Raw genomic sequence first — 12,503 nt, 5'->3', positions numbered from 1 at the left:
ACAGTGAATAAAATAAAGTGCTCAACCTGAAATCAAGAAATTATGACTCCAGCTATTTCCTAACTATGTGACCCTAGGCAAGTCACTAAACCGCCATTTGCCTCAGTTTCCTCACTGTAGAAAGGGAATAATTATAGGACTTACCTCCTAGGGTTGTTGTCAGAGTCAAAGATACCATTAGTAAAATGCCTGGAATGTAGTAGGTGCTTAATAAATGCTACCTCCCTTCCCTTTGCTGTTTTTTTTGCTTTTATCCTCATGAACTTTTGGTGATCAAATTGAAAACACAGGGCATATACATGGAAAAGATGTTATTTGATGAAACGTGGTTTAGATTTAAAACATGAAGCTTGTTATCTACACGATATAACTTGCACGAATTGTTCTTATGAGATCCCAAAGCACCAAGCGGTGGAATACTTGTGATGAAGCCAGCCTTCATGTGTCACTTCTGGCTGTGATACCTTCACTAGCCATCTTACTGTGTTCATTTTCCTGGCTCTTCACTGCTCTGAGCTTGGCTCCCTCATCTGTGAAATGTGGAGAATGAATATCTGCACGTGTACCTCACTGAACTGGTGAGCAGGTCGTACAGTGTGAGGGAATGTGATTTATTATTATTATTCTCCCAATAGAGCTATAACAACGACAGAGATGACAAACACAATGACGATGGTGATGATGGCAGTGTGGTATAGTGGATAGTGTTAGAGTTGGGAAGACTTGAGTTAGAATCCTGCCTGAACCTCTTACTAGCCATGTGATTTTGGGTCACTTAACCTCAGAGGATCTCATTTATAAAATTTGAGGGGCGGATGTGAGCTTCTACATTCCCTTCAACTCTAATCCAATGATTAATTACAAAGACCTGTTTTTAACAATGAAGCTTACAAAGAGTTTGACATAAAGAAAATGTAATGTATGTAGCACTCTTGCATTGACAAAATCCTTTTCCCTGGAGGGACAGAAGTCATCGTTCTCCAACCTCTCAGACTTCAAAATAGTGAGCAGTACAAGGTTTACATGGCACAGTGTCCTCCATTTGTTTTGATAGGGGTTGTCAAATCTCCTTACCAACTCAGAGCAATGGCACATTTTAAGTGAGTTGCCAATGTTCATGCTGTCTTTTTTTTTGTTTGTATGTTTCACAGGAATGTAGGCTCTAGAACTCAACGAAATCTAGTCCAACCCTGTTATCTTACAGAAGAGGAATCAGAGTCTTGGAAATATAAGTGAATTTATCTGTAGTATACTTCTTTTTAGGAAATAGAACACCTGGGATTTGAACCCAGTTTCCTTGACTCCCAATTAGTGAAAATCAATCAATAAATGAAAAAAACATTTGTTACATGCCTGTTATGTCCTCTTAAGGAACTTTTAATCTAGCAAGGGTAGATAATATATACATATATGGGTATCTATGAAAGTGATTCAAAAGAAATATAAATTTTTTTTGGGGGGGAGGGACACAGATTTGACCCTTGATGGAACCTTGGAATTCTAAAAACTGGAGGTAAGAATAGAAAATGTTTTTACCTGTCTGCCATGAAACGAATTATTCTATGAAAGAGAAATATAAAAAAAAGAAGTGTCATTGGTGGACTGGGAACAAGGGCAGGAAGTGGAAAGAAAGTCTGTTTTCTGCATGGGGATTAGTTGAAGGGTGAATATACCATAACACAAAGTCTGCTGGTTCCCCAAACCAAGTTTCCATAGGATAAAGAGAAACAGAGTTGATAATAATCCTATGAGTTGGGGAAGTACAAATAAACTATTAAACTTGGGACTAAAAATTGACTTGGATAGAGAATATTACTGTCAAGGCTCAAGTTACATGGTAATGGCTTCCCACACGGAAGATCAGATCTTGGTCCGTAGAAATAAAGCTTGAATTAGAGCAGTGCTTTAAAGAAGGAGACGTGGTCTAGTGGAAAGTGCCTTGGATTTGGAGTGAGAGGCCCTAGTTTCACATCTTACCTCTGGCAATTATTTCCTGTGTGATTTGGAGCAAGTCACTTAATATCTCTGGCCCTTAGTTTGCTCAAATGTAAAATGAAATCTTGGACTTGAAGGAAGGTCCCTTTCCCGCACTGAATCTATGATTATACTTAACAGCATCTCAGTGCCAATCTCAACTTCTCTGCTACTTCCTGCCCTGTAGCATTCTCATGTGAAGAGTTCTTCCTTGAATTCTCTACAGAATAACCACTCAGTAGTCCTGAGACCTTCTTATGGTGCGTTTAATGTCTCCAGGACTATCTTTTATCTATTGTGTCTCACTCTCCTTACACCTCTTTTTCCAGTCACACAAATTTATCGTTTCTTTTTTTTTTGGAAAAAAATTTTATTAGTTTTTTTAATATCATCAGAATTCCTCCCAGTATTTCTTACCCCTGGAGATTCAAATCATATAACAAATAATATTTGTAAATAAAAAGGAGAATTTTTAAAAAGATCAGCAAAGTTGATTAATACATTGAAAAAGTCTGGAAATATGTTCACTCTACCACCCCTATGGATCATCTGCCCCACCCCCACAAAGAGTGGATTTGGAGGAATCTTCTCATTTCTCTTCTTTGCTGCTACGACTCCTTGGTTGTTGTGGCTGGTATTCTGTCGTTTGCAGTCATGTCTGATTCTTCATGACCTCACTTTGGGGTTTTCTTGGCAAAGATATTGGAGTGATTTGCCTTTTCCTTCTCCAGCTCTTTTTCTTTTTCTTTTTAACAGATGAACTGAGGCAAACAGGGTGAAGGGACTTGCCCACAGTCACACAGCTAGGAAGTGTCTGAGGCCAGATTGGAACTAAGGAAGACGAGTCTTCCTGTGCACTCTTTCCACTGAACCACCCAGCTGCCACATTTACATAATCATAGTAACTTTGTAGCATGTACTCTCCATTGTTTTGTGGTTGTTCTATTTCATTGTCTATGGTCATCTAGATTTTCTTGACTCTGCTTACTTCACTTTACATCAGATCGTGAAATCTTCCTATGCTTCCTATTTGCCATTTCTTACAACTCAGTATTTAATTGTATCCTTCTTTGTACCATAATTTATTTAGCCATTTCCCAATTGGCAGACATATACTTTGTTTCTGGTGCTTTGCTACCATAAGATCCTCTAAAAAACAAAAAAAAGCCTGTCCTTTTGACAACCCTTTTTTGTCACTTCCAGAATATAAATTACTGTTGGTCCTATGCTGTATGTTGCTTACTTGGATCCACTGTGCGTCTTTCCATCGCTCTTTGAGTCACCACCAATTTTGATTTCTGGGATTGGGGTGTTCTATTGGCGTGAAACAGGAAGGCTTTGATGAAGGATTTTCTCCAAGATGTGACATCTTTACAGTCCCTGTAGCTGCAAAGTGAAGTGAGTAGAAGATGCTACTGAATTCTATTTGTTGTTATTGTTTTTTAGTAAGCATTTAAGCTGGCTGGACAAAATGCTGCTTTCCTCAAAAATGGTGCCCACCAAGCACATGTTAAAATAATACAAGATACAAGTGTGGAGATAACTGGTTGGACTCCAGCAAAGCATCAAACAGAAATTCAAAGTTGCCTGAGGTATTAATCCTAAATATGATAAAAGGTTTTTATCGAGGACATGTATTACTGGAAAAAAGTCTGCAGCTGTGAAGGCTGAGAGACAACAGAAGAGTCCCAAAGAATGATGTGGGTTGAGTTGAAACAGAAACCTTCCTCATGGATGGCAAATTTTTCCAAATGCTTTTATTTCTGAATCCCATCCTGATTACCCCATGTCTGGGAAGCTATCTTGTACTCTCCATATTCTCCAAAGCCATAACCATTTAAAAGATCATAGATTACTGAGCAAGATGCACCTTAGAGGTCACCTAGTCCAAGAGAGCGTTTTAACCTCCTCCACTGAAAACAAAATAAGAGGTAATAATAATAACTCATTTAATATAGTGCTTTAAGGTTTGCAAAGAGTTTTACATACATTATTGCATTTGAAAAAAATAGATTGAAAAACCCATGTTGCTAGGTGGTGGCACTCAAATGGAGGGACAGAAGATTGAGTTGTTGGTCCGGTCCGTACATGGATTTTCAAAAGGTAGCACAGCTAGATAAAGAGTTGGACCTTCAAACAAAAAGGAAGAAGAGGCCAGGCTGGGTGGCGCTTGAGAAACCGTGTAGCATTTTCAGTAAACTCCTACATTGTTCCATGTGACAAAAGCTTATCTTGTGACATCCGTCGTCTCCTATCCATGTCATAGGTTGAGAATCATGGAACAATATCAAATGATGCCCAGTACGAGATAAAATAGAAGATTGGCAATTATCTGGGAGACCATCTGCAGATGGTCAGTTTGCATAGTTTGGTACTCAAAATAGATATTGGGCTTTGGGTGGAAAAAAATCTAAGCAATGCAAATAACGGTGATAAAAACAGCTAACATTTATATAACTCTATGTGTCAAGCACTGCGCTTTACAGTTATTGTTTTGTTTGATTTTCCAATAGCCTTGGGAGGTAGGGGATATGATTATACATATTTTATAGATGAGGACACTGAGGCAAGCAGAAGTCAAATGACTTGACTAGTGTCACATGGTTAGTATGTGTTGGAGGTCAAATCTGAACCCAGATCTTCCTGACTCCAGGCCCAGTGCTCTGTTCACTATGTCACCTAGCCCCTCCAAATCATGTTCACTTGGGATGATGACAGTCTTCCATCTAAAGAGAGAAAGAATTCCAGGATAATTTCTTTTTACATCTCATAGTTATTTCCTGACTGAGCTTCAAAGAAGAGAGTATTTTAGGACTCCCAATGTGTGTACATGTCCTTGGATTGAGAAAGCTCAGACTCTAAGAAATGGTGTAAATGTTTTATTTCAGTAATTCCCAAGGGGAATTTTTCTTTTCATAAGAGGATGGGAAAAAAGGAGGGGGTGCAGCTAGGTGGCACAGTGGATAGGCACTTACTACCTATGTGATCCTGGGCAAGTTATTTAACACCCCCCCCCCCCATAGTAACTTAACCTCTTAGTGTTCTAGACCAGAGGTGTCCAAAAAAGCATGGCATCTTACCCCTTCCCCACCTTTCCCCTCTGTGACCCCACAGCATAGCCCGAAAGAGATTAAAATGTAATTAACAAATATTTAATAAATAAAATACAACAAAAAATAGAGAATATTACATTGTAAAACTAAGTCAATAAGTGGCCTGTAGGGTTCCTTATGTGTGGATGAGTGCCTTCTCTCATCTCCTCCCAACTCCTTTCTATTTGAGTTAAACACCACCGGTATTTACAAGCAACATTCTAGGACTATTGAAGTCCTTTACCTTTTTTTTTTTTTTTAATACTTCAATAACTGTATTTCAATGCAATTGGTTTCTTTAGTACGCCTATTTAATTCTATTGCTCTGAGAAACGACTGTTAGGTTTCACGCCAAAGAAGGCCAGGTCACAGAATAGGTGAAGAGCCCTTGCTCTAGAACACTAAATCACCTGACATCTAGGAAATCACTGGGCCAGACCCATATTTAAGGATGAAGTTAAGGTTTCATTTTCACAAGTATTGGTTTAATGTCTCAGCTTTTGAACGACTTGTCCAGAGAAGACTTGCCACTATAAAGGTAGGATTAGAAGAAGTAATAGCTGAACTGTGCTCTGTACAAGAAAGAACCATCTGGTCCTGCCCAGGGGGTCAAGGCTTCCTCCTGTCTCATTATCTCATGTATGGACTCCATTTGGTTAGGGAGTAATTGTCCACATTCTTCTTCTGGCAGAACAATGAAGCAAAAAGGGATGGCAGAAGACAGTTTCTTGGGTTTTCCAAAGTGAAAATGAAGGTGGTTGTTTTCTTTTCATCAGAAAGTAACAAAAGCCCAAATTATTTTTTTTTTTAACTCTTCTATAGATCTGGGCAGGTAGGGAGAAGGGAAGTTGTGATCCATCATCTTAATCCCTTTGTAAAGTACTTTGTCTGATAACTCACAGTCTCAAAGTATTTTCCTGACCTTTAGTTAATGAGGAAACTGGTTCCTTATTTTGCTTCTAGCTACTTAGAAGACATCTTTCTCTTGACAGCTCTTGCTAGGGCAAAGAGTAAGTGGGACTTTCCAATAGATCAGGAGAAAGAGGGCTTTTAAAAAACATTTTTAAAGAATTGCTTGTTTTGATTGGATGTGACTTCACCAAAGATATATCCACAGCATTTTTTCAAAGATAATCTCTTCAACATGATTAATGATGCCTACAGTCACTAGTCTCACTTCCTGCGGTGAAATGCTGAACTTTTGTGCATGTCTGGCTTTGTAGGAGGGTGTGCTCCAAATGCCAGCAAGAGATAGTTTCCCATGCAGTTCAGACAGTTGTTTATTGTTCCAAAAATCTGACCCTGTGGAAGAGCCAGGGTATGGAATAGGACCATCTCCCCAGCAGGGAGGGCTTTCCTCCAATTACAGAAGGAAGTGAAGTTGTTTATGCTTCCTTAAGGTGCCCAGCAGCAGAGCAGCCCAGCCAGCAGGAGCCTAATCCTTGGTCTTTCTCTCTCTCTTTCCTTTGGTGGTAGTGCTGCAAGTTTGAGAACAATTGGAGCAGAGCCTTTGAAAGCAGGTGGAATGACTGGAGGATGACAATGGAGTTTGCTTCACTGGCACCACAGGAGAGCCATGAAACCTTAGGGGCTAAAGGATGTGATTGGGGATTGGATGCCTCATTGTAAAGATTTTGTGCTCCTCTGATGGCAAGATCCCCAGTAGCTGGTGCACCTTGGTCTAAGTTTCCTCTTCCAGGACACAGGCCTTTTTCAATCTACATGACAAAGATAGAATGAAGGGGAAGGAGTTTGGTTTCTCTGTTTTCTTTATTGCAGGTTCACTTGACACCTTTACCTTAAATTATGCTAGCAAATGGCAGCAGCAGTAACGATTCCTCCTCCTGCAAACATAAGCTAAGTATGTCATCTCTCCACAGGTGGGTTTATTAAGAAAAAATTTTTATTCATGTCTTTTGTTTTTATCGCATCTTCATTTCTAAATATCTCCCTTCTCCCATCCTCTCTCTGAGAATCACTTTTTGTAACAAAGACTGAAAAATAAGCAGTTCAGCAAAACTAACTAACTCATCACCCAGGGCTGACAGTTCGTTGCAGTTCAGCTTTTCCCATCTATTTCATGAGCTGCAGATGACAATGCCTCCTCCCCTTTTATCCTCTCCCTATCTTTATCTTTCGTTTTTGGCCCAGGCCTGGGGATTCATCTGTGTGGCAGCTCCTTTTACTGATGGAGTGCCAATCATTGGCAAATTATAGTCTCAGACAGTTGCTGAGGCATGGAGAGGTTGTGACCTTCCCCTGGTTACAAACCTAGTGGATGTCAGAAGGAGGACTTGAACCCAGAACTTCCTGAATCCAAGACTGGTCCACTGTACCATGTGGTTCCTCATAGATAAGGGAAATCTAATGTGAGAAGTTGGCATTGTTTCCCCATCATTCATTGAGAGAATGGAGGGCCCAATTCCATTCAACCTCAATAATAAAGTTTGAAGAATAATGAGATTTTGTATTCTGAAGGGTGATAACTGCATGGCATAAATGCCTTTTAATAGAAAGCCCAGCACAGAAGAGGGAGAAAGAGGGAAAGGAGATGATGAGTCTCAGATCTAACTCTTGGTCTGTCTGATTTTCTTTTCCATTATAGATCACAGTCACTTAACCTCCATGGGTTTCATTTTCTTCAACAGCAAAATTGGGAGTGCCATTTTCGCAAGAACAGTCTGAGGAACTACTGAAGATGATGGTCAGGAAACCTCAAGCCAGGAAATACCGTCCTGCTGCCGTTTTTTAAAAGTGAAAGTCATTGAAAGAGACAGAAGCTAGAGACAGCTCTTCCGGAACGTATTCTTAAGTTACATTGTATAAATGAGGCTCTCGGTTTGCAGAACTATCTAAGTACCAGTTATATTAGAAATCGTAGGCAATTTTGGGCACTTTGCCCAAGAGGTCTGAGCCAAAGGAACTGATCTTTATTTTAATGGGCAGAACACCTGTCTGGGAAAGCAGGAGATGCAGGTTCTCTTCCCAGGATGCCCTCTCCATGTGAAATAATCTATTAGCTAGTATGTGTGTCTGTTTATTTAGGAACAAGTATGCTGACAATTGGCTTCCGACTATAAAATCTGGTCTTGGTGGAGAAAATGATTAATTGCCTGTTTTATGGAGAGGAGAAAGAGACAGAGAGACAGTGTGTGTGTGTGTGTGTGTGTGTGTGTGTGTGTGTGTGAGATATGACAGGCACTGGTGGTTTATGTGCATATAAGCTCCTATGGAGAGGTAAACCAATAACCAGAAAATCATTCTGAAATGTGCAAGTAGAGTTTGAATAAACATCAAAGGCACAGGATAGTAATCGCTTTTGAGCTACCAAGCTGGAAATGAAAGATTTTGTAAACTAAATCCTTTCTTAATTTCCAATGTTCCTACTTACACTTGGGAGAAGAGAACCTTCCAGGGCATTTACATGAGGAAGACAGTTGTCTGTTTCAGCCATACACTCCATAGGCTACAGCAGCACATTTCCTTTACCAGAAGCTGACGGCTATAAATCTCTTGAGGTATGTTTACCCCCTGTCACTTCAACACCTATTTTGCTCAGGCAAGACCATAAAACATCTAAAGGAGGTGGTAAAAATCTTTTAAAGTTTCTCTTAATAAATGTTTGTTGAATTGTTGCTGCATGAGTAAGGATGATAAGGATGTAGGGTGAGTCCGCCCTTGTGAGAATTCAAACCATCTGGGACAGAGGTGACAGGAGGGCAGTTGATGTCATCCAACCTTCATATAGAAGCAGCAGGTAGTATTTAGCAGCAGACTAAAAATATAAGGGTTACATATACATGCATGTTTGGACTTGACCGGTGAGTACTCACTTGGCAACCCAAAGGAGATGCTTAAAAAAAAAACAACAAAAAAGCCAAAATCAACCCAAGCTAACAATAGCGTGTTGCAACAAACCTCATTTTCAGAGACTGGCAAGGCAGACAGTGTGATGTCCCCAAGAACCAGCTATTAATAGGTGTAAACAGATTTGGCCTAGGTGGGGCAGTGAGCTTGCCTCCCATTCTATTTACTCTTTAGGATGCAAATGACAGCTTTGCAGGATTCTGGGTCTCTTTAGCTATTTTTTGGGGGGGAGGATACTCTTAAATATTAACTTCAATATGTCTCCCTTTGGTCATAAAACTAGGCTGTTACTACCCATTGTTGCTTGTTAGGCAGCATATATTAAATGTACACTGTTCCATCATGCTCTTAGCTGACATTCATCAACACTCCCATCAGATACGCAACCAACTCTCTTTGACACCACTGCTCCTGCATCTGTCGCTCTGCTTGTCAATGAAGTACCATCTCCTTTCCATTGTATCCATTTCCTCCCCAGATATCAAGTCCCAAGAATGACAGCTTTGAACTCCAGCCAAGGAATATTGATTAATTATTCACTTCCTTCTTGTTGAAACTTGTTTATACTTAACAGAATAAAACAGCCCGTCAATAGGCACCTGAAGTAAGCTACCAAATGCCAACTTTGGTCTGAGGTTGTATAGCAAGGGGAAGGGTCTTTGAACGCTAGACTTTGGGCCATAACATTCTTATTAAAATTAGGCTTTCTTGAGAAGCAGAGTTATTGAGGAGAGTCCATGAGGCACTATGGTAAGAACACTGAGCTAAGAGTCAGAACCAGGTGTGAGTTCTAGGTAGGTGACATTTCCTAAGCCAGTTAACCAATCTGGATCTCAATTTCCTTATCTGCAAAGTGAATGGCTTATATTACATGAAATCTAAAGTTTCCTTTGGCTCTAAAATACTATATGTCTATGAATAAAATAGGAGAGCTTAATGCTGGAATGCAAATTTCAATGTATGTATATTTTTATGGGAACAGATTAAAAAAGATAGATAAATCAAATAGAATGGAAAGAAAATTGTTCTGCAATGTGACCTAGTTTTCTTCAAATTACTTTTGGCTGATAGATTTCTATGTCTTGGAAAGTATGTTGAGATGTTCAAAACTTTATGATTAAAATAATAACATCTAACATTTATATAGTACTTCTGTATCAAACCCTGTGCTAAGCACTTTACAATTATTGACTCCTTTGATCCTCACAACAACCCTGGAAGATAGGAACTATTGTTGCCCCCATTTTACAGATAAGGAAACTGAAGCAAACAAGGGTAAAATAATTTGCCTACATTCACTCAGGTAGTATCTGAGGTTGGATTTGAACTCAGTTTGAAGCCAGAACCAGCACTCTCTCCACCGAGCTCCCTAGTTGCCTAATCTTCAGAGAGAAACTGACCAGTGAACAGACTTAAAAGGTCTTGAAATGTCAAATCTATTTCAGGTGATTCATCGCTTTCTACCATAAGAAAGAAGAGCTTGTGAAATTAGAAAATGAACACATGGTGAGCCAGAGTGACTCGTGATAGGAAAACTTCACTGGAAGACCTAAAAGTCATAGAGGTGAATATCTTAAATTTGTACAAAGTTTACTCAATACATTCATTTTTTTTGTGCACTACAATTCACACCACTCAAAGTTGCTTTCAGGTAGAAAAAGAAAATCAATTTTACAGGTGGCTTCTCTTTGCATTCCATTTAGAAGCAGATAATAACTTTTTTTTTGTCACCAGGAGTAAGGGTGAAATAGGAACTGTTAATGAAAATGGTAATCTCTTTACAAATAAAGTCTAGACATATCAAATAAGAGATTTATCATCTGGACTATTATGAAAAGGTAGACAGCTCCCAATGCTGTAGATATATGGTTCATTCACCCTTCATTGCCACCATCCGAGGGTAAAAAGTAGGCAATCTTCTTACCTAATTGTGTCTCCCATTCTCCTCCATCTTCTTCTAAAATGAAGTCTCTTTCTTCCACCTGGTCCATTGTAGTCCATTGCATACACTTGGTCTAAATGTGTAGCTAAACCTGACTGTAATGAGAAGGAACACAGTTCAGTGCGCTTGCCACTGCACTCCATTGCCACTCCACTGCCACTCTTCAACACCTCTGTTCCTAAAGAGATTTAAATTTTAATAAGACTTTTTTGGCCCAAAGGAGTTGCTGAGACATAGCTCAAATATGGCTCATTTTGCTCTGCTGAAAAACAAATTCCCATCTAACTGCTGCTGTTTTTTACTTCCAACTAGTACCTCACCCTTACAGTTAGTGATATTCAGGGTGAGCTCACCCTACTTCTGTGCATCAATCACAGATCAAGGTACTGCCTTTTGGTTCTTCTTTCTGCCTTTGGAGAAGCAAGATCCTTTTCTCTTGGGTGCCAAATACACATTTGTTCAGCTTCTACTACTGTAAGACTAACCACCTTCCTTACCAATGGAAGGGCATCTTCCTATATCCTTATATTTTCCTTATTTCTTCTCTCTGGCTTTTGACGAAGACTTTCTGGAGTCCCTTGTACCTACATTCTGGACTGAAATGGATGGATTATTTTGTATCCAATTTTCCTTAGTCTTCAGCATAATACAGGAGAAAGAACGTTGACTCTTTTTTTTTTTTTTTTTTACCATACTGGCCTTTGTCCCTCCCCTATGGCAGAATCCTGATTCTCAACAGATACCTCTTTGATAAGCATTGAGAGTCTGAGTTTTTGCTTAATCATTCAGAACTTTAAGGGTTGATTTTATACTTTTCTTGCCTTCTCATTAAAAAAAAAGTTAAAATTTTGTTTTTTTACAAAAAGAGAACTTTAAAATCTTTTTTTCAATTCCAATCTCTATTCTGCCTCCTCTCCCTAACCCACCCAATGAGAAGGAAAGAAAAACAAAACTGATTACAAATTTGCACAGCCATACAAGACAAATTTCCAGATTAACCATGTTAAGAAAAAGAAAGGGAAAAATATAGACCTCCCCCTCTCTTCCCATACTCTGAGTCCACCAGTGCTCTTGTCATCATGAGCCCTTTGGAATTGTGATGATCACATGCTGATTAGAGTCACTAAGTCTTTCAAAGTTGATTATCTTTATCATATTGCTCTTACTATGTAGATTTCTCTCCTGGTTCTTTTCACTTAACTTTGCACCAGTTAAAATAGGTCTTCTCAGATTTTTCTGAAACTGTCCCTTTCATCATTTCCTATAGCACAATAGCATTCCATCATAATTATAGACCATAACTTGTTTAGACATTCACCAACTGATGGGCATTCCCTTAGTTTCCAATTCTTTGCCAATACAAAAAGAATTGTTATAAATATTATCGTACATATAGAGACTGTCTCTCTTTTTTTTTGATCATCTTAGGATAAAGTTCTGATAATAGTATTGCTGAGTCAAAGGGCAGTTTAATAGCATTTTTTGGGCATAGTACCAAATTGTTCTCTAGAATGGCTATACTGGTTCATAGCTCTACCAACAGGGCGTTAGTGTTTCCGTTTCCCCAAATCCCCTTCAGCATTTATCATTTTCCTTTTCTGCCATCCTACTCAATCTGATGGCTGTGA

The 12,503-nt window shown here is 39.2% G+C and overlaps 1 long non-coding RNA gene across 3 annotated transcripts in view; it reads left to right on the top strand.

Annotated features, from left to right (window-relative positions):
• Positions 1 to 486: 486 nt before the first annotated feature.
• LOC140502051 (uncharacterized) overlaps positions 487 to 12,503 on the top strand; it is a 61,253-nt gene continuing 49,236 nt past the window's right edge. For all 3 annotated transcript variants that reach the window (XR_011966505.1, XR_011966504.1, XR_011966503.1), the window contains exons 1-4: positions 487 to 3,372; positions 6,543 to 6,927; positions 7,715 to 8,584; positions 10,379 to 10,497. This is a non-coding gene — a long non-coding RNA (uncharacterized lncRNA). The remainder of the gene's footprint in view (positions 3,373 to 6,542; positions 6,928 to 7,714; positions 8,585 to 10,378; positions 10,498 to 12,503) is intronic.

This window comes from Notamacropus eugenii, chromosome 4 (assembly GCF_028372415.1).
Source record: "Notamacropus eugenii isolate mMacEug1 chromosome 4, mMacEug1.pri_v2, whole genome shotgun sequence".
Taxonomy (NCBI): domain Eukaryota; kingdom Metazoa; phylum Chordata; class Mammalia; order Diprotodontia; family Macropodidae; genus Notamacropus; species Notamacropus eugenii.
Note: the sequence above shows the minus strand (reverse complement) of the source record. Positions and strands in the feature narration are given on the sequence as shown.